We start from the raw sequence: 22,464 nt of genomic DNA on the forward strand, positions 1-22,464 counted from the left end.
TGCATCTTCCTCCTCCTCCTTCCTCCTGCTCCGCGCGCGTGTGTATGTGAGTGTGTGAGAGTGTGTTTTGCAGGTGTGTCCGTTTTAATTCTACCCAGGAGGTGGGACTTGGTGACTTTAGCACCATTTTTCCCTTTTTTATTATTATTTTCGCCTTCCCACCGTCTGTTGTGGCAACCCTGCAAAGTCTCGGAGTCGGAGAGCGCGCCTCGTTTCCAGAGCTCCTGGACCCCGCAAGCCGGCGAGCGCCGAGCCGGCCACCATGCCCGGCAGACCGCGCCACTAGGCGCTCCCCGCGGCTCCCACCCGGCGGCAGCGGCGGCCGCGATGGTTTCCGACGCTGAAGGATTTTGCATCTGATCGCTCGGCGTTTCAAAGGCAGAGGCCCCCTCCCCCTTCCCCTCCCTCGTCGTCTTTGTTTCCTTCCCCCTGATCTCCCCACTCCCCCCACCCCCACCCCCCCTCTCCTCTCCTCCTCCTCCTCTTTTTTAGAAGCAGCGATCGGAGATGGATGCTCTCTCTTTGCCCAGCCAAGTGTAGTTTCTGGCGGATTTTCTTGCTGGGAAGCGTCTGGCTGGACTATGTGGGCTCGGTGCTGGCTTGCCCTGCAAATTGTGTCTGCAGCAAGACTGAGATCAATTGCCGGCGGCCGGACGATGGGAACCTCTTCCCCTCCTGGAAGGGCAGGATTCAGGGAATAGCAATGGGAACGCCAGTATCAACATCACGGACATCTCAAGGAATATCACTTCCATGTAAGTCAGGCGGCCGCCGCCCAGCCCGCCCCCCCCCCTCCACGCCCCAGCTCCGTGCCTCCCTCTTGCCCGCCCGCGGCCCGGGAACCGGCCCTGCGCTCCCCCCAGCTCGCCTCTGCTCGCAGCCTGCCGGGCGCGCGTCAGGCTCGCCCTGGCTCGGGAGATGCTATAGGGCTGCGTGTTCCAGGTGACTCCTGCCTCAGCCAGGCGTGATCCGATGATGCTGGTGGGTACCCTCTCCCTAGAGAGGACCCTTCCGGGCAGAGGACACCTGGGGCCCAGCTCCTGTCCTCGCCTCCACCCTCTTGCCGGCTCGTTTTGAGGGTGCGAATTGGGTTCTTTGCCCCCCACTAAATAGCAACAGTTTGGCCACGCTCAAGTGGAATAAAGTAGAGGCGGCTCGGTTTCCTGACAGGCGGTGGCAGATAGTGGCGGTGGCAGAGGCAATGCTTAGCTGAGGAGGGAAGGTGACTGATAGGGACTGCTTAAGAACCGGTCGAGATTTTTTTTTAACTCTTTCCTTTTGGAGACAGCAAAACATGCCAATAAATAAACAAGTTGGGAGCTGGCTGCTCCCGAGGAGACTTCGGACGGACATGGACGTGTTCAGGCCGTCATGGACGCCTACCTCTTTGCTTTTCCTTTCTCGCTCCCCCCTGCCGCCCTCTCCATCCCATTTTGGGCATTTCCGAGATACCCCCCCCTCCTTCCCACCCTGGGCTCCTACAGACCCTTTCCTGGCTTGGGCTTCGGTAACTGCCCAGGATAATTCTGAGTCAGGATGCTGGAGGGAGAAGGGAGGAGGACCCATGTTTTGGGAAAGGGATTTTTTCCACAGTTCTGCGGTTCTGTTTATTTCAAAAATTGAACTCTGCCTGGCATTTGTCTGGTTTGCCCCGTCTGAGTGAGCCCCGCGGTGTCGGTGGTGGCCTGCTCTTTTTTGTTGTTATGTTTCTTTGGTAGGGACAGGGGCCAGAGGCCTGGGAGGGACAGAAAGGAAGAGCTCAGGCACCCAGAGCCAGCACAGCCTTTCTTTCATCCCTCAGCCAGGTGACCACCACCCCTTCTACCCGGCTGCCCCCTCCCACATCCCCAAGGGTGTGGGTGGCCCTGGGATGTTCAGAGGACCCCTCATTGCTTTCTGCCCCAGGGCTTCTAAAGGATGGATAGGATAGTGGCCAGGCTCTGAGGGAGGCATTTAGGGTAGCTCTTTGCCTTGGGGACAGACTAGAGCAGAAGAGACCCAGTGTGCTGTGGACACTGCCCCCTCCCTCTCAGTGTCCACCTTCTTTTTGCTCCAGCCATTGCCTCAGGGCTACAAAGCCTGAAGGAACCGCAGTCTTGTTCTCTCTAGAGCCCACCAGCTTTCTTGGTTTAAGGGAGACAGCTTTGGTTCTTACAAAGCTTATACTTTAAGTGAGATGGACAGCCCCAAGAGATATCCCTGACTCCTGGTCCAGGAGACAAGACTGACCCATATCTTAGCTCTGCTATTTACTCCTTACCATCTCCAGCCTGCCCAAGGATGACCAGAAAGACAACCAAAGGGGAAGGGAGAGGAGGACAAGGAAGAGCCTCTACCCCCATGTAGGCCAAGGTGCCTGCCCATCTCTGAGAATGCCTGGGGCAAGGTCTGGAGGGGAATTGTCAGGGAAGCTTGGACCTGGAAGTGCACCCCTGGGTGGAGGGATGGATGGAGGGCACTTAGTGGCTTGTGCTCAGGAGCTGGGCATAGAGGTTTTCAGGTGACTGGATGTGCCAAGGACTGGAGAGTTTGGGAGCTGGTGAGCTGTGTCTGGCTTGTTCTTTGCTCCAAGGATGTGTATATCTTTGGGAACCCTCAGGGAGGCAGGGTTGATCACAATCACATAGGCTCTTTATGGCCACACAGAGGTGTCACACCTCTAAAACTGAGGCTTGGGGAAGGAGTTCCATAGGGAAGAGTAGTATTGGCCTTTCCTGGAGACACTGATGGAAGGGGGAAGGGGCCCAGGTGGCCTCTTGCTCCCTTCTGACATTAGAGCATCCCAGGAAAGTGCCTGTGGCGATATGAGAGGGAGTGCATCGGGAGCCCCTCTGTGTGTGTTGGACTCTCCTACATCCATCCACCTGACACCACAGGGGTGGTGGCGGAGGTCAGAGGTCAGGGGTTGGATGACCCCTTCTCACCCCATCTTTCCCCCAGTGTCCTATTATGTGTGTGTCTGGTATTGACTAAACCAAGGGCCCAGACTTCAGTCCAGAGGCAGAGAGCCTCAAGATGGGAGAGAAGTGCTCATTCAGGGATGAACATGCCCTTGTTCTCATCTTACCCCTTAAGAAATGGAAGATTAAGGGCAAAGGTAGTCTTTCCCAGGCCTGTGATCTGATTCTAGCATCCAATACTGGTCTGCTCAGCATATGTCCCAGATCCCCAACCCAAGGCCTACTGGAAGGGATGGGTGCTTGAAGGCAGAGAGGAACACAGAGCAGGGCAGGGTCCAACCTTAATGTGGCCTGGAAAGGTGTCCTTCAGATATGTTTTTAGAGATACAGGGTCAGGAGGGTCATTGCATGTTAGCCTGTCACCCTGGGTGATGGCACGCAGTTGGACAGATTCTGGGCATGGACAGACAGCTCAGGCTATCCTTCCTCAGATAGCTGAACTTTTTGTGCACAGTTTTTAGACAGACAAGGGTTGTTTTCTTGAAGCCCTAACTCTCTTGTGGTGCCACTCCAAGTGGTGGCTGTTCCCACCTAGAGCTTTGGGTAGACTCTACACCCTTGACCACCCCATTAATATGAGAAGGAAATCGGCTTCACGGCATCAGGGAAGCAGTGGGGTCTTGCCTTCATCCAGTCATAGTCCAGCTGCTCCAAAGAACCCCCTCCCTCCAGATTCCTTCCTCCTTCTTGTCCCCTTTTGTTCAAAGGGGTAATCTTTTTGCTATTGTAGCTCTTAATATACCACAGACTTATCCATAAGGGTTCATGGGCAGCCACACCCAACCAGGCTCTGACGACACAAAGGCGAGAGGGTAGTGGCCAAGATGATAGGTTGCCGAGGCTGCCTCCTTAGACCAGGGTTGTGTTGGTTTGGGATAGTGTGCCCTTTGAATGGTTGATAGAAGATGGGGGTACAGAGAGTGGCATCACTGAGTCAGATATTCTTGAGATTGGTTGCCCAGGCTTTCAAAGACCATGTACTCTTGGCTGAGGCACTGAGCCGCCATTTGTATATCCGTCTGAATGCCATAGGGTTCCAGGTGTTTGGCAGGATTTTAGATGTTGTATTCCCTTTCCCTTGGAGACTCTCTGATGACTGAAGAGTCATCTGGGGGCTCTGCTCTCTAGGAACCTCGGTTCTGTTCTAAGGACTGAGCTGGGTGACCCAGCCTTGACAAAGGCCAGTGAGAACTGGACTCCTAGATAAAGCATGAGCCAAGCCCTAAAGGCTCCAGTGGTTGCACAATGTGTTCAGAGTCCCAGAATTGGGGTTAAGCCTGAGAAATAGATAGGTGGAGTTGAAGCATGCCTTGGAGGTGTGGTTTGAAAGGGAAGAGGCTATAGATCTTGGATAGAGTGATTTTGAGGATGGAAGCTGGAACCCTGGGCTTCTTTGGCAGCAGGATTTCATACTGAGGTCAGGTTGCTGGTCCGTGTCAGCATCTCCTATGACCTAGAATCTTCAACTCCAGTATGCTCAGGAGACTAAGTTTTCACAGTACCCTCTCGGGCCAAGGACATCAGCTCTAAGGCTACCTGGAAGCTGAGAACATGATAGTTTGGGCAAATCCCATGGAACCCTGGCTGTGGCTTTGAGAGTACTTATATGGTGAGCCAGGAGGGCTGAGCTGAAGGCTGGGAGATTCCTTAGGGTCCTGCTGGGTTCTAGCTGCTCTCTTTGTCTCGAAACCCTAATCCTTGCCCTGCCAGACTCTGCCAGCTGACCCTTCATGTCTGGAAAGGATGCTGGCCCCCTGTTCAGATGAGTCTTGGGTATGTGGTATGTGAGCAACTATGGCCCTTCCCGTGTATGCATGGCCCTTTCCGGTGTCATGACATTTCCACTGCGACCTGGGGCTCCCATCTCAGTGCTCCACTGAGTGGCTCTTGCAGGGATCATGTGCCTCTGGAGAACAGTGGCAGGCTAGGAGTAAGAAAAGAACAGGATACAGTGAGTTATAGCCTAGCTTTTCCCCATCTGCCTCGAGATGTCCTGGAGGGCTGCGGCCACTCAGAGCCTGTAAATCTAACTATGAATCCAGGCTGTGGGTCAGAGTGTCCCTTCCAACTCGGACATCTGCCATCTCAGCGCCAGGAAACATCCCCCCAGGAGGCTTAACCAGGCCTCTTTTAAGGGTCCCTCTTGGGGGATTGTAATGACTCTGTGATACCCATCAAGAGGAGGGCATAGGCGAGTTCATACTGGCTGCGAGCCATTGTTATTTCCCCATCTTCCTCTCCCACTTCTAGAAAAGTCAGGTCACCCAGAACTTGCCAGAATTTGTGACACAGGACACAATTTGTCATCAACTACCTGGACCAAATGCCACACTTCAGACTATTTTAGGGTCGCTGGCTTTTCCTTAGAGGTTGGGCAACTGACTCTGTGACTCCCATCATGCCCTGCCCGTCCCCCCCCCCCAGGGCTCAGGCTTAGAAGAGCCATCCATGCAAACATGTCATCCTTTTGTTGGAGAGAGGCCTCCCACTGGGTGTGGGAAAATATTAGAACATCTATCTCAAATTATTCTTGCCTATAACAGAAGATATTTAATATTTAATGTATGGACTGGAGATATCTAAGCATATAATAATTTAGTAAATATGAGTGTTTTGGGGTTGCAAGATAATTTTTTTATTGCTAAACCATGCATAATCAGAACAACACGATGCCCTGTTATGAATGGAGGCCCCTGAGTTTGAGAGGGGATTAAACAGGAGAGGTGATTTGGGAGTCTTTGGCTCTTCCACTAGGTGCTTTGATGGAGGGGTTTGTTAGCTGGTATGGGTACATAGAATGTAAGATGGGACAGGCTCAGCGGGCACAGGGTACTCCAGCTCCCTCTTTCAATTTCCAATGCTAATAACACCCTTCCCAGGGGCCAGGCCATCACTCAAATGATGCCCTATGCAGGGGACTCATCTCTATGAAGAGTCCCACTCATCATCTTTATCAAGAGTCCCAGACTTGCTGGGACTGTTTTTTTTTTTTTTTACAAGAACTATTTGAGTTATATGAGCAGGGCTGATTATTCCCATTTTATAGATTATCAAACAAAAACAAGAGCAGAGCCAGTGTCTTAGGTGATGGAGTTACCATGGCTTGTCCAATGGAAAGAAACAGAGGTGTTGGAATAGCAGCAGCTTTTCCTTAGTGTACCTCCCCGGCCGGTCTGATTCTTATGCCTCCATTGCCCTTGGGGTGAACCTTTAGCTGAGTATCCTATGGCCTGTTTCTCTAAAGCGAAACATGGAGGATTTTCCTCCGGACAGCTTCTTTTGACCAAAGAGCAGCATTACAGAACTGCTCTTTTCCGAGGGACTTGGAGAGGGTAGTTGAGTGCTTCTGGCCCATGGAGATTGTGTTACCCAGATCTGTTGGTAACCTGCTGGGATGGCTCAGTCAGAGTCCATGGTCTTTGTCTGAGCTGTACTCTGGCCTCTGCTTTGGGGAATAGAAACACTTTTCGGTGGCTAGGCATGGGGCAGGCTTCTTTCTGATGGCCAGACAGAGGGAGACCTCAAGTGATCTCTTTTAGTGAGAGTTCTCTGGAGTCCTCCCAGGAGGATTCCCAGAGTTTCTGCTTCTCTTGAGTGTAGTGGAAAGCTCTTTGGAAGTTAGAGCTGAAGGGCCTAGAAGGCTGTAAGCAGGCCTTCCTCATGTTCCCAGGGGTTCAGGGGCTTGAGAACAAGGGGCCCAGCTGAGTTGCCCAGAATAGTGGGAGATCTCTTTTCCCAGTGGCACTCCCTCCCGCGCTACCTTGCTGCCTGCTTGGGGGACTTTTTCAAAGCCAGAGCCTCCCCCAAGCCTGTGTCTCCCTCTGGGGCAGTGTTTCCAAATTCAGGGTCCCCAGAGGCAGCAACTATGTGAAGCTGGCAGCCCCGGGGCTCCTTGCAGCCTGCAGCCCACGCCAATTAGAGATAAGCTCAACGAGGCCCGAGGCCCTGCTGAGCTATTTACATGGATGGCTGGGGAAAGGGCACTCAGCAGGTTTGGAAGTCTTTTCTCTGGCCTCAACTTCTGTCCCCAGTGCCCCTGCCTGGCTTGTTCCACCACAAAGTGGTTTAGGGTGGTTGAAGATTCAGGTGTCTAACTCCAAGCTGGCATCATCAGACATGGAGGTTTGGGCAACTTCTCTTTTCTGCTGCTCTTCCCAGCCTGGCTTCTCTGTAGCTGTGGACAGAGCCCTTTGCTTCCATGGGCCTTAATTTCCTTATCTGCAAGATACAGATAATAATAACTAACATAGGGCAGCACTGTTAAAACTCAGTGTCCCATGCCACTGCCTGATCATGAGGAAGCTGTCAATATACAATCACTAGCAGGGGCCAGCTTTTACTGAGTGCTCAGTAACAGGCCACAGTGTTAAGTACCTGATAACTGATCATAGCCACCATTTATTCAACAGTTACTATATCCCAGACACTGTTCCAACTATGTGAATTAAATAAACATTGGTCTTGTTCACAGATAGGGAGGCGGGATCTAAAGAAGGAGCTGGGTTTCATACAGCCATTAAATGTTTAGGCAGTCTGCTATAAATATCAAGTTTTTTTGTCCATAGTCTTCAGGATGCTATATATATGTATGTGATTACATCATAGGTATACAGATACACATATGCAAATATGTTACTGTTGTGACAAATTACTATTAAGAGGACTGACATGGAGGTCCTCAAGGTCCGCAAGGCTGTATTTCATACCCTTCTAGTTCCCTGGGTGAGCATTGCCCTGACTCGTATTACAGGGAAGACCAGTGGAATATGGCGAGTATGGTGTTTCAGCAGCAAAGCCCTGGACAGACCTCTAATAGAAATGGAGGCTTTGGTTTCTCCTGGTCTGTTCCCAAAGTACTGCCCTCCCTGGATGTTGTATCCCAACCCATCCTTCTTCCAGGCACCCTTGGCTTCCCTGCATCGTCCTACCCTCTGAGGTCTATCTACCAAACAGCACAGTAGTCCAGGTGCAAGCTGAGGCTGGCATGGATTCAGGAAGCTGCTTGCTGGGCAGTTGTCATCTTGTCTCTGGGTTGAAGCCTGGTCATCAGGACAGTGTTCATGAAGCTTATGGACAGAGAGCCTGGCTAGGGCTGGGTAACTTCTCTTAGAGCTTTGGGAGATCAGAGCTGTCTTTGGAGGCAAGCAGCACGTGTGTGGTGGGGGTTCAGCTAGAGTTGGAAGCTGATGTTGGGAGTGTCATTCCTGAAGGGGGAATTTTGTGTATCCCTGGGCCTTCATCTCCCTGCTTCCACGAGTTAGTAATCTTCACTCCCTCCAGCCCCTTCCTCTTGCTGGACTCTCCATCCTTCTTGCTCATAGATGTGACATCTGTCTCCTATAGGGGTAAGCCATGACTGTGAGAGATGACTCCCACTGTCCCCATGGAGACAGCTGGAGGGCCCTGCAAAAACATTGCTGAGCAAATCCTATTGCTGCTGCCTCTTGATTGCATGAACTTGCCATGTCACAGAACCTCTGTGGTTTTAGTTTCTGCCATTGCAATGGGGTCATCTAACTCTCTCTTTCCCACAAGGTCACTGGGTGTCATTAAATGGATGGTATGACTGACCTCCTTTACAGGCGCTGTGATCAGACTAGTGCCCTGTTGGTTGTTTCCGTTTCTGGATGACTGGGAGGATTTGAATTAGGGAGAAGATCAAGACTTTGAATCATAAATCAGGAAGAAGAGGTGGGGAATAATTTGGGCTACGTCCAGTTTTTCAGAGGAAGAACTTGGCAGACAGATGAATTGATATGCTGCAGCCCAGTGAGCTAGGAGCACAAAACAGACAAGGATGCTGGGCCTTAAGGCCCTATGTCGCCTCCCCTTGCCAGTTAATATCTGCACCAGAGGCTCAGGGATTGCAGGGGCAGGAAAGATTCCTGAGTTTCCCTGGAGAGGGAGAAACGAAGGGAGCAGTTTTAGACTCAAAGTCCTAATACCGGCTGCCTGGAGCAGTATATTGTGCTGTGCGTACGCATCTGGGGGCGTCTTCGTACACGCACATGCGCCTCTCCTCAGTGTTGTTCCCTGAACATCATGTCTGAGGTTTCTGTAAACAAAACGTTAATGCTGCCGGCTTCCTGCTTTGCTGAGATTGTCTGTGTGTAGACTCCTGATGGCCACCAGAGGGCAGCACGATGCACGCGTCGATCTTCGGCTGGTGGTTTCACTAGGAGAGAGCTGGAGCTGGGATAGTGGCTAGTGGATTGCCAGCCTGGGCTTTTGGAGCCCGCCAGGAGTCAGGGTTGAGCTTCTGACTGTGAGGGTTTCTCTGTATAGTCGGCCCTAGTCTTTTCCCAGATAAAGGAATGGGTATGAAAACATCCCCTTGTTAGTTGTCTGCTGTGACTGGTCCTTCTCTGTTCTAGGCAGTCCTGGATTGAGCAGGATGCTTGGTTTCCTGTGCTTACAAGTCCACCAGGGACCTTGTCCCCAGCTCCAGAAACTATCTTGTCTCCTGTGTGCTGAGACTATGGGCCCAGAGCCCATTTCTGTCCCAATGGCCAACCCACAGCTGCCTGGCCCAGGGATACAGATGAGGCCCTCTCTCTTGTGACCCATCTTTGCCCTCCAACTTCTTCTTCTTTTTTTTTTTTATTATTATTTTTGCAAGGCAGAGCCACTGAAAAGCAGGAATGGACCAATATTATAGCCCTCTACCCTAGCTGGGGCCTTTCACGTGAAGAGCCATGTATGGATGGCAATTACAAACAGAAGCTCCGGATTGTGGCCCTGTCACTGTATCAGTGGTGACCTGTGGCTATGCAAATTTTTTTGACCCTTGGTTTCTTCCTATGAAAAGAGTGATAAGTAAAAGGGCCTGAGTTGCTATAAGATTGCCCTGGGAATGTGAATGGGCAGGGAAGGCTTGGACGCTGCTTCCCTCCCTCTTCCCATCACTGCATCCCAGACCTGCATCTTCTCAAGCAAGGGTATTTTCATGCCCTTCATCTGTTCTTCCTACTTCTGGTATTTCCCACATTTTGTTTATTTTACATTCCCTAACAGATTTATCTTCTCTTGGGGGTTCAGTTAGAAGATTCCTCATGTCCCCAGCTTTTCTGTTGTCTTCCTCCCCCACTCCCACCCCCGTGCCCCGGAGAGGCAGCTCCAGGAGATTAGGGACTTTGCTCAGTCAACTTCCCTCCTCTGTTGCCTTTGGACCCAGGCAAGTCACTCAGGATTTCTGGGACTGTTTGCTTAGCTAAAAATTGGGCCAGTTGGGTTGTGAGGTGCATCTCATAGGGTGGGAAACCCAGAGGCTGACTGGCGTGTAGAAGAGTAGAAGCTTGGAGGAGGTGGAGAGCAGTGACATTTTGGGGGCTCTGAAGATATGGATTAAAGGGTGTTGAGTGTTGAGGGTAGCCAATAAATAGCTGCAGGAGGTGATTGGAGAGCCATCAAGGTGTACATTTTAGGAATGGGACAAGTAACTGAAGTATGTGTCTGTCACCAGGACCAGGAGAGTATTGTTCCTACTGATATGACGCCTACCTGGCCTATCAAGTGTCAGAGGGCTCTAGGCAAAGCCTTTTCCCTCCCTGCCTTCCCCGTGTCCAGCCCCAGGACTCTGGGTGATAGAAATCTTTGACCAGGTTAAGTTAGGAGTACCTAGCCTCTGGTAGATATTATCCCATATGATTCAGTGCTATTTTTGCCCTATATTATTTGCCATTCACTTATGGATTTCCTTTTGGTTACTGTAATTAAACCAGCCACAGAAGGGGCTCCAGGACTTGCCCTGGTAAGAATAGTTTAGGTATCCAATGTGACAGTAGCAACATGAAACCCCTCCAGCCCAACCATATCCATCAAGTATATTTGCTCCAGTTCCATGTAAAGCCACAAGAGGGCACTAGACCACGATTTCTGCTGTGTAGGTGCTATGTAGCCTATTGTGATTGCTCCTTTAAGCAAAGTCTGTACTGCACCTGGTCTCTTCCCAGGTGCCAGCAACCTCTGAAGTCATGGCCAACCAGCTTGATTTAACCACAGGTCACTGCACCGACTGAGATCTCAAGGGAAGTCTATTTGTGCAGTTCAAAAGGGTCATTAAATTTGTGGTCGAACTAAGGGTTCCAATCTGTGCTCTTGTGTGTTTAAATAATGAATAAAGTTACTTAGTTTCTCTGTGTACTTCTCCCCCCCCACACACACACACGAAAGGTGAGGTGTTACTGGGAATTAAATTGCATGATGTGTGGAAAATCTGTAACATGATGGATTCTCAGTGACTGGCCTGTCCTTTTCTGGAAGAAAGATGAAGTTAGGTCATAATTCAGAAATCTGGTAGGCCCAATGGGGTCATTTTACCCCCCTTTTAAATGTTCTGTGGTTCCAATCCACTGGGGGAAGCAGCGCTACCTAGTGACTGGAATGGAGAACAGCAAGTATTGGATAGGTGTTGGGTATTGTGATGATCCTGGATTCAGAGGATCCATCTCTGGGATTTGCACTGCTTTAATTTCTGGGTACTGTGGGTGATTTGCTGAGGATGTTAGCATGACCACAGCTGTTATTGGTGTTTCATGCCTGGACCTGTAGGAGGAAGTCACTAACTTTATTGTCGATGATCAATTCTGGCATCTAATATTCAGACCTTTTTTGGTGTTTCCTAGAGTGTTTCTTCCTCTCCCTTCCTCTCCCTCACCCTCAGTGGCAGGTGTTCATATTTTTGAGGAGCTTTAATATGTCTGGTTGGTCTTGGCTAAGAGATTGGAGATCCTATGCTGAGTGTCTCTATCTGAAAAATGGGGCTGGTCTGGTTGTCTAGAAGGGGCTTCCAGGCTTAGTGTGGATATCCTTTGCTATATGTGTATACAGGTAAAAGCTGTGTGTTGATAACCACTGAACCTCAGGTTCTGCGGGTGATGCATACAGCCTAGAGAAGGTAGGGGTCTTCTCTGAGTAAAGGAGTGGTCCTGAGGCTGGAACTGGGATGCTTCTGGATTCCCACCCCTCTTCACCTCTTTATGTATGCACCTGAAACTCAGGAGGGAACATTGGCAGGCATGCAGGCTCAGGAAGTTATTTAATATCAGCTTTGCTCCAGATTGTGTTTCTGACTCCCTGCCACCTCTTAAGTGGCAGTCATTTTAACAAATGTGGTGAGAAGACACTGAGTGGGAAATAACATGAGGGAAGGGGGAAGGGGCAAGGCTATGGGGGAGAAGGAGTTATATTCCCATGGCAGACACATTGTCTCAAATGCATTCAGGAGGGAGTAGCATGGAAGAGAAGTAAGGGCCCCTCATTGTCCCTAGTAGTGAAAGGGGGACTACCTGGAAGTGTCTGGTTTTAGGATCTAGGGCCACTGGCTCTATCTCTCCCTCTTTCATGGACGGTCTCTGTGCTCTGTGGAGGCTTCTGGCTTCTGTTCTTGGGTAGGTGTTGACAGATAGGGATCTTTCATAAGGACAGTTTTCAAAGTGCACAGCAGACGAAGAGTTGATGGAATCTGATGTTGACACCCTGGCCAGAACTGGGGATGGGCATAGATTGTGTGGTACCCAGGTGCCTGGCACTTGCCTTATTGTCCAGAGCCTCCTAGCAAATGGGGCTATAGAGGAAGAGTGGACAGTGGAGGAAGCAGGACAGCTCTGCTCTTCCAGCTGTAGGAAGCATAAAAGAGGGAGTTTACTATTTGTCACCCCAGCAGCTGACACTTGTCACAGGCCTGACAGGATGCAAAGCCTTGGGGTCCAACTTTGAGAAAGTAAACATTATTTTTCTTCTTGAATCTTAAAATTAGATAGATGATCTGTGGCTCTTCAGAAAGAGGATCTCATCTAATGAAAAGTTCAAAGGAAAGTGTGTGTGTATTGGTTATCAGTGTTGTGAGATACCAGATTGGTACCTCTTGGCTGTAAAGTTGGTACACTGGCCCTGCTGTCACTTACAGAAGCCACATGGCAGTTCAGAAAGACAAGGAAGGTGAGTTCCATTTCTACTTGTCACTCTGTATATGTGAAACAAATATCTAAAGACAAGTGGCTTGCTTAAAAGGAAAATCCCAGAATCCCAGGCATCTAGAAGGAGAGAGGGGACACTGGGCTGAAGACCTGTGTGTTCTGTGTTCTTTTGGGTAAACAGATGTTCCTGGCATTTATTCAGCATGGGGTTGTTTGAAGGCCTGTGATGGGCCAGCTGTTTTTGTGGAAGCCCAGAGAAAGCAAGGCAAGGGATAAAGAGACACAGCCTGCTATCCTTGCCATTTTAGGATGTACAAGGTTGAATATCAGCTCTCTAGGTCTCTTGCCTTTACCCCTGGATCCTGCCACTTGTGATCTACCTTAAAGGTTAGGAAATGGCCAAAGGTGGCACAGCATATCCTTTCAGACCCTCAGTGCCAAGTTCCTGAAGAAATTCCATCACAGGGTGTGTGGAGTCAGAAAACCAGATGGGTGGAGGTGAGTCTGGATGGGAAGGGTATAGGATGGGAGGAAGAGATGGGTCTTGTGTGCTGTTGAAGAACAGGACTCCAGCTTCCTCTCCCAGCACCCATGTACACTCTGTAGCCCGAGTGAATCTGATTAGTCCCTTCCCTCCTCCAAAGCTTAGCCCTAGGGGAACAGATCTCCCCAACCACTATCTAAGATTATTTATGGACTTATTTACTATCCTGATGGAAGTAACTGTCCAGTCTTTACTGATCCCTGAGACCCATGCCAGGGCCTTGACTGCTGGCTTAACAGTCACACTTCTGTCCTTTGCACAATCCAGGCCACTGTGTCAGACCCCATTCTACCATCCCCTATTGTGCATCCTTGCCTGCCCAGGGGGCTCATGGGACAGATGATATCGACATGGCTCCTTCTGTTCTGTCCCTGTAGTGGGCTCGGAGGAGTAAAGACCCATAGACTAGAGAAGGCCCATTTTGTGTCTCCAAGCTCTCCAGAAGACTTCCCGTGTTGGTGGTGGTGGTACGTGTGCCTGTTCCTGGATGTTGGGTGTACCATTTTCATTGCATCCATGGGTTTGAGCTCTGCTTTTACTGGAAAAATCTTCTGGGGAAACTTGAATTTATGCATACTGAGAGTGACTGTGTCCCATGAGCATTTCTAAGGCTAAGGGTACTCTTAGTCAAGCCCTATCCATGACTAGCAGAGCCTCCTGAGACAGGTGTTATTACAGCCATGCACACCCTCCTTCGAATAGCTTGGGATCACAGGTGCTTTGGATCTCAGACTGCTTTCAGATTTTGGAATATTTGCATTTATATAACCAGATATCCTGGGGCTGAGGCTCAAGTCTGAACATGAAATACATTTATGTTTCATATATGCCTACTACACATAGCCTGAAGGTTATTTATACTGCATTTTTAATAAATTTGTTCATGATCCAAAGTTTCATCTTGCAGAATTTTCCACATTTGGTGTCAGGTAGTGCTCAAAACAAGTTTAAGATTTTTGGAGCATTTTTTACTTTACATTTTAAGATCAGCAGAGAGAGAGAGAGAGAGAGAGAGAGAGAGAGAGAGAGAGAGAGAGAGAGAGAGAGAGAAGATGGATGGAGAGGGAAGGCTGGAAGGAAGGAGGAAGGGAAGGAGAGAGAGAACACATACAAATTCTTGTACATACATATATACATGTGCAGGCTTTCTGATTCCAAATGTTAGCCGCTAGCCTAAGACCTTGCAGTGTGGGGGAACACAGGGAGCACAGGCCTTTGGGCCATGGCCCCACTTGGAGCGTGACTGCTTACTCCTGTGGCTCTCAAGCTGTGTCATCTAAAGTGGTTCAATGGTGCCTTTACATTTTACTTAAGACTTTTGTGAATAGTTTCTCAAACTGTTAGAAGCCTTAATTCCTCCCTCTTCAGAGAACACCAGCCTACTTCCTGTCACATCCTGACAGGGTTAGGATATGATGCCAGGTTCCTTCTACTTCCTTCTCTCCCTTTCTCTTCACCCCAAACATTGTATCTGGCCCTATCTTGACCTTGGTCCACATTCCCTCATTTCGCCCCCCCACAGGGCTGTGCTTGATCTGAATTCACTTAGACCTATGTGGTGTGATGTGTATAGCAGAGATATAAAAGGATAACTGTGTTTTACAGAATGCCCTTCCTCATTTGGGAAGTAGGGGAACTCACTGTGTAACTGTAGTTCAAGAGGCTTCATTGGCTTCAAATTGTCCCCAAGATGAAGACTGGAGTCCTGTCTGCATTTGGAGCCTTTTGGGTTTGAGCACATCTCTCTGGTGTTTGCCTCCCATGATCCTCTCACAGGAATCCGGGAGCTCTTGGCCAACCTGACCATTCCTTCTCCATTCCCAAACATTTCCTGTCCAGAGTCTTTGGGTCTGGATGCTTCTCCTGACTAATCTGGTCTCTGGCCTTCCTTCTGCTCTCTGGGCCCTTCGGTTCTCTTTGTTCTTCAGACCCTGTTTGTGGATTGTTCTTCCTTTCCAGTCCCTGGAGTGCAGGGTAAGACAGCTGTTCCATATTGACTGCTTTCTGTGCACCTGGCACAGTTCACGTAGTAGCTCACTTAATCAACGTCGTAACCACATGTGTGAGGCTGGCTCTCCTGTTACAAATGAGGGAAACGTGGGTCCAAGAGAGTTACACACTGCTGGAAGGCTACAGGTGTGAGTGGCAGTGGAGGTTCAGACCCAGGCTCACTGTAGAACCCGGGCTCCCACTTTTGTTGTAGAGGCTTATGTGAAAGTGAAGTGGTAGGAACTAAGCTGAGATATCTCCGTGTGACATTTGAATCCAGAAGTGAGTCATGTTATAGTGAAATGACGGACTTCTATAGTAGAGAGAAAACTTTGTTGTCCACATAGTAACACAGAAATCACTGACAAACCATGCTGATTAAAAACCACTACCTACCGTATGTGTGTGCTGGTTAGTTTGGTGCCTACTTGACATGAGCTAGAGTCATTGGAGGGGAGGCAACCTCCGTTGAGAAAATGCCCATTGAGAAGATTCAGCTGTAGGCAAGCCTGTAGGGCTTGTTCTTAGTGATTGATGGGGGGAGGGTCCAGTCCATTGTACATGGGACCACCCCTGGGCTGGTGGTCCTGGGATCTATAAGAAAGCAGTCTGAGCAAACCAAGGGAAGCAAGCTGGTAAGCGGTGCCTCCCCATGCCCTCTGCATCATCTCCTGCACCAGGTCCCTGCCCTGTAAATTTCCTGTCCTGACTTTCTCCACTGATGAGAGTAATGTGTAAGTGTAAGCCAAAGAAACAGTTTCTCCCTAACTTGGCTTTGGTGGTGGTGTTTCATCATAGCAACTGTAACTCTAACTCTGTAACCGATCACAGCCAACAGCTACATTGTACCTCCTGTTTATGATCACAACAGCTACATTGTACTCCTGTTTATGATCAGGCAAAAGAACACACTCACTAACTCGGCATAAACCAGTTTCCCCACTGCCTTGGTCTCTGGGAAAAGAGGAGAAAGCAGGGTATATCCAGGGTCTTAATGTTACTTTGTAGTGCTCACTTTTAATTTTGTAGTACTGGGAATGGAACCTAGGGTTTGAGCAGGCCAGGCAAGCACACTACATCCTCAAGCCCACTTTTCACTTTGTAGTTCGAAACCAGTTCTCATGAAGTTGTTCAGTTGTCCAGGCTGGCCTTTAACTCACACTGTGTCCCACCCAGGCTGGCCTCGAATCTGGAATCTTCTCTCTTAGTCTCCTGAGTAACTGAGATGACTTTTATGTTGAAAAGGCTGGCTTTTTATTCTGTTTATTTTATCTTATTTTTTTTTTTTCTATCACCCGACAATTGGCAATGTTCTAGGTGATAGGTAGGTGATACTTTCACTGTGAAATTCTTCCTTTTGCATATCTATTACAAATCAAACTCTAGAACCTCTAAGCAACAAAAATATTACACCCACTACATTTGGAATTTAAAACAGAAGTAATATTGAAATTAGTTAATGCTGACATCACAAAAATTAACAACATAAGTAGGTTAAATGACAGAAATGCATTTTCCCACAGTATTGTAGGCCAGGCATCCAAGTTCAGGGTGTCAGCAGGATCATTTCCTTCCCAGATCTCTCTCTCCCCTCGCTCTCTCTTTCTCTCCCTTTCAGTTTTTTTGAGGTAGACTTTTTAAAATGTAGTTCTGGAACTTGCTTGGTATGCAGACCACGACTGCCTTGAACTCAGAGATCCCCCTGCCTCTGTCTCCTGATTGCTGGGATTAAATGGTGGGTGCCACTATGTCCACCTAGCACATGATCTTCTCTTGATGTGTGTCCATGGCTGGAGAAGGAGGGATCAGACATATCACATAAAACCCAGCGAGCTTAGGCTTCTCATAGAGTTGATGGTCTGAGTGCTGGCTTTGGTGGAACACACCTATCCAGCACTTGAGAGATGGAAGCAAGATGATCAGGTGTTTAAGGCTAGATTTGGCTCCATAAAACTCTTTATGACAGAGTTTTTTGTTTTTTTTTTTTTTTTTTAAATGTATTCCAGTATTCCAGTACTCATTTTGCCTCGGCCTCTTATATCTGGCTTCATTCTACTTCCCTGCTGTATTTCAGAGAAATGGTGGATGTTAGTGAGTGCTGCCTAAATGTTTGAGCATGCATGTCATTCAGCTAGAGCCCAGTAGTGTTGGTGGATCCTACATCCATCCAGACAAAGGACATGACTAGCCCCCAAGAAAGTTCCTTCATGTCCCTTCCAAGTCTGCCTCTGCCATTAGCTCCTCAGGGGTGACCACTATTTTGAGCTTGTCAGCAATAGATTGCTTATGTCTGACCCAGAGCTTCATGCAGGTACAATCATGTACTTCACATTTAACAAGAATGGTGTGGTGTTGAGATTCATCCACACGCTGAGGATAACAGTTTTGGATTCCTTTTTATGGCTATGTAGTATTGTACTGTGTGACCAACCTGAGTTTATCTGTTCTGTTTTTGGAACCCGTGGGTTGCTTCTAGTTTTGGACTCGTGGCTAGATCCACTGTGAATATCCTTGTGTGAGCCTTTTGGTGAACATATGTTTTTTTTTTTTTTTTTTTTGTTCCTCTCAGGTCATTTCCCAGGAATGGGAATCTCTGGGATGTATGATGAATGTGTTTCACTCTCTAAGACACAGCTTGGCTTGGCCTCTTTCCACAGGAGTCCTACCAGTTGACAGGCAGGACAGCTTGTGGTTGACCTGGGTTAGGAGAGGCTCATTGGATGGACTCCCACTGAGTCTTTGACTTGCAGATAAGCATTGGAAGGCAGCCATCTTAAGTTTGCCCATCTGTAAGGTGGCAGGGCCAGTATCCATTCTGACAGAATTCTGAAAGTAGTTGGGAGCCCCTGTCAAAGACTCCCAGCCCAAGACACACTGGTGTTCTTGGAGCCCCTAGGTGCACTCTGACACTGGGAAGCCAGGGCCAGGCTGGCAGTGAGGGCCCCTTGAGGGCTATTCCTCTGGGGAGGTGTGTTCTAGCCTGCAACTGCACACCCCACCCAAAGACCAAAGCTGGATCCCTAATGCATTCCAGAGGGAAGCCAGATAACCCCCCTGGGCTATTGTTTTCTTCTTCCAGTGATTCAGTTGGGAGTCTTGTGGGAAGAGCTGGGGAAGCCTCAGAGGTCTTTCCCTGTTAAACAGGAGGTGATTCATTTTTATCCTAGGAGATGGGTCTAACACACAGGCTGGGGAGAGAAGGGCAAGGGTGAAGGGATGCCTTAGGAAGGGCCTTCATCCAGGTAAATGTTTGTGGATGAGGAGACAGCTAAGGGGAAAAACCTGAAGAATGAGCAGACATTAGTCACGCAGAGAGGTCAGGTGAGATGGGTGTTATTTTATGTAGAAGGAACAACTGGAAGGAAGGGAAACCTGGGGAGCTGATGGCAGTCCATGCTGGCTGGAGAAGAAGGGGGCAGGTAGATCATGGAAAGCCTGCTGAATATGGGCTTCTCATAGAGCTGGCATTGAGTACTAGGTTTGGTGGCACATGCTGTAACCCAACATTTGGAATGTGATCAGGAGTTTTAGGCCACCCTCGGCTACTTGAAGGTTTTGGCATGGGCTACAAGAAATTTCTAAACACAAAGCAAAAGAAATGATTGTGAGACGTTTGATGAGTGGGGTGGGGGTCTTGTTCTGTTTATCTCCAACTCTCTGGCACTTAGATGTGTCTGGCTAAGTAAGTGCTGGGATAGATAAACCATGTCTGACCAGAGCACCTACTGGGGACAGGAGACTTGTGGGCCTCTGGAAGGTCAGGGAGGCTGAGGGACATCCTGGAGTCTCTAGGGGTGATATCTATTTTCTCTTGGCTGGAAGACAAGGCTTCATGGGATAGTCAGTGGTCTCTACCTGGTTTGTCAACACATGCAAATAGTTTAGAAGACTTAGCCCCATCTGAAAGGTACCTAGGGGCATGGTGACAGAATTCCAGCTCAGGAACACTACTTGCTAAAATATATTTGTTTATTCAAAGATTTAATTAACATGTTTAAATATTAAAGAGTAAACACTGTGTGTCTAGTGGGACTCAACATTTACCAACAGGAATTCTGGCTTATTTAATTATTTGTGTTTTCCCTGCCCTAAGACTCAGGTTTCTGGCTATGTTCTAGGGAGTCAATGGGGAGTGTAGGTCTTTCCCATTGAGCTGAGGGAGTAGGAAACTGTCAGGGATTTGGGAGAGGGGGAGAACAGGAAGGAAGGCAAGAGATTTCCTTAAGAAGTGGAGGTGTCCAAGTTGAAGAAACTAACGTCCTGTATTCACTTGGTATAAAGGAGAGACAGTAAGCTTTGTGGTCTCCAGGGCAGGTCCAAAGTGGAAATTCTAGAGAGCTGGAGGCAATTGGGCATCCTTCATGGGGGTGATCTCTACAGCAGGAGAATTGGAGGGTCTTGAGATAGTCTTGATGAAATGCCAACTTGAGTTTCTCTGTGTGGATTTTATGTAGGCATCTTCTCTCCATGATCCCTAAGGAGCCTGCAGGCTGAACAGTGGCTGGCTGGACAGTGGCAGGCTGGATGGTGGCTGGCTGGACAGTGGCTGGCTGGCTGGTGGCTGGCTGGACAGTGGCTTGCTGGACAGTGGCTGGACAGTGGCAGGCTGGACAGTTGCTAGCTGGATGTGGCAGGTTGGACAGTAGCTGGCTGGACAGTTGCTAGCTGGATGTGGCAGGCTGGACAGTTGCTAGCTGGATGTGGCAGGCTGGCCGGTAGCTTGCTGGACAGTGGCTTGCTGGACAGTGGCTGGCTGGACAGTGGCAGGCTGGATGGTGGCTGGCTGGACAGTGGCTGGCTGAACAGTGGCAGGCTGGACAGTTGCTAGCTGGATGTGGCAGGTTGGACAGTGGCTGGCTGGACAGTTGCTAGCTGGATGTGGCAGGCTGGCTGGTGGCTGGCTGGACAGTGGCAGGCTGGCCGGTGGCTGGCTGGTGCCTGAGGAGTAAGTAGCATTGCATCATCCCTTGCATATACAGGGAGGGAAGGGCCCCAGCAGAACTGCAGGTAGAGCTCTGACATGGAGGTGCTCTGCGACAGATCTGCATTCTAATATCACCAGAGAAAGCCCTAGCTGCTGAGAGATTACACCCGGGGTTATTTATTGGCAATGTGCTCTATGGTTTTAATTTTTTCTTTTGCTTATTCAGGCTTTAGCACCAGAGGAAAATAGCCTGGGGTGGCTCCGAAATAGATTCTCTCTGCCCCATTAACTTATTCAGTGAGTTTAATGGTCCTTTTTTCCCCTCAGCCTTGAAGCCATCATTAAGAGGCAGAGATTTATAAAGCAAAGACTGAGCTTTAGTCAAACTTTGGTTCTGGGCTGGGGGAGGGCAAGGGTCTCAGGCAGCTTGGCACCCTCTGCCCCGCTGCTGTGGGAGTGGACCTTGACTTTGGGCTTAGTAAGGGTTAATAGCCTTTACCTTCCTGAACTCTCAAAGGGCAAGGTTGCCATGGATTGCTCTGAAGTAGCTCTGCAGGGCTTGGAGTTGAGTGTCTCCTGGTCCTTAGCAGGATTCTGGTCTGTTTCTTGGGATGTTCCATAACTCCTCTCATAGCTCCAGGTGACCATCTGCCCATGGTCAGTGTATGGAAAATCAACTTCTCAGAAGTCACTCCTGGAGGAACTTAGCCTGTCAGCAGATAGTTCCTTTCAAATGAAGGGGCTAAAGGACAGCGTCCCAACTTTAGCAAGGAGCAAATGGCCAGGTAGTCAACCAACCAAGCAACCAATCAGCAAAAAACAAACAAAACCCCAATAGACTAAAGCCCTGAGTACCGAACGGTTTGCCAAATTTCCCAGAACTTTGGTTCAAGGAATATAATTACTGAAGGTCGAGTCAAACTATTCCAACTCACAGCTGGTCAGTCCGGTTCAATCCGGTCCACTACACTTATCTTTCTCCAAATTTGTGCATCTATAGGGTGCTTTGTACCCTCTGAGGATACGGTGGTGGGGTGATTAGGTCCAGGCTGAAGAGACCAGTGCACCTGCAAAGAAAGAGATTGCCAGAGACAGTATGCAGTGGGGTGAGGTGGCAGCTTGGGAAACGGAGGAAAGAGGCAATGTAGCCATGGACCTCTGGGCCTAGGTGGGATCTGAATAGGGAGGGAGGTGAAGGAAGGCTGTTTTAGCGGTAGTGCACGGCACAAGTGGTGGGTGGGATTGAGGAGGTGCAAGGTCCCTGTTTATCTGAGGGTAGGGAACCTTGAGGAACTAAGACAGCTGACAGTAAGCTCCGAGGCTCACTTGATGGCCAAGAACACCAGGCTTAGCCTCTGTACCGTGTTGGCTTAATCATAGGAGTCATCAGAGGGTTAGCAGATCAGTCTTAAAGTTCAAGCAGGTTTATTTATTTATTTTTTTGATTGTTAGTTTGTGAATGAAAAAAAAAAAGTGGTGAAAATTGGAAAATAGTAAATCACTCATATGTCCAGACACACACTCACACACACATGCATGCACAGAGAGAGAGAGAGGGAGAGCAAAAAGCAAAAGAGAGAGAGAGAGAGAGAGAGAGAGAGAGAGAGAGAGAGCAAAAAGCAGCCTTTGAAAACATTTTATTTCCTGGTTGAGCACTGCAAACTGTGCCCACTCTGACGAGCACACAGCAGCTGAGGCGAGCTGGGTCAGTTATACCATAGTGAATGGGAGGGCTGCAGCAGCAGTGTGTAAAAGAAAGAAAGTTACCTTCCCTTCTCACTCTTTCTGGGTGCACAGAACTAAATTTGCATAACGTTAATATGCAAATTAGAGAAGACTATTGTATGTATGTTGTATATGTGTATGTAGGTGTGTGTGTGTGTGTGTGTGTGTGTGTGTGTGTGTGTGTTTACATGCATCCAAGAAAATATTTTTGTTTCGTTTTCCAACACAGAGTTTCTCTGTGTAACAGCTCTGGCTGTCCGGCATTAGCTCTGTAGACCAGGCTGCCCTGGAACTCACAGGGATCCACCTACCTCTGCCTCCCAAGTACTGAGATCAAAGGTGTGTGCCACTACCACCGCGCCAAGCAAATATTTTTAATTTGCATCCTAAGGGTAATCTGTACCA

The 22,464-nt window shown here is 49.0% G+C and overlaps 1 long non-coding RNA gene across 1 annotated transcript in view; it reads left to right on the plus strand.

Moving 5' to 3' along the window:
- The first annotated feature begins 521 nt into the window (after positions 1-521).
- Positions 522-22,464, plus strand: part of LOC127215498 (uncharacterized) — a 60,600-nt gene continuing 38,657 nt past the window's right edge. The window contains exon 1 of the long non-coding RNA XR_007833967.1: positions 522-755. This is a non-coding gene — a long non-coding RNA (uncharacterized LOC127215498). The remainder of the gene's footprint in view (positions 756-22,464) is intronic.

This window comes from Phodopus roborovskii, unplaced genomic scaffold (genome assembly GCF_943737965.1).
Source record: "Phodopus roborovskii unplaced genomic scaffold, PHOROB, whole genome shotgun sequence".
NCBI lineage: Eukaryota > Metazoa > Chordata > Mammalia > Rodentia > Cricetidae > Phodopus > Phodopus roborovskii.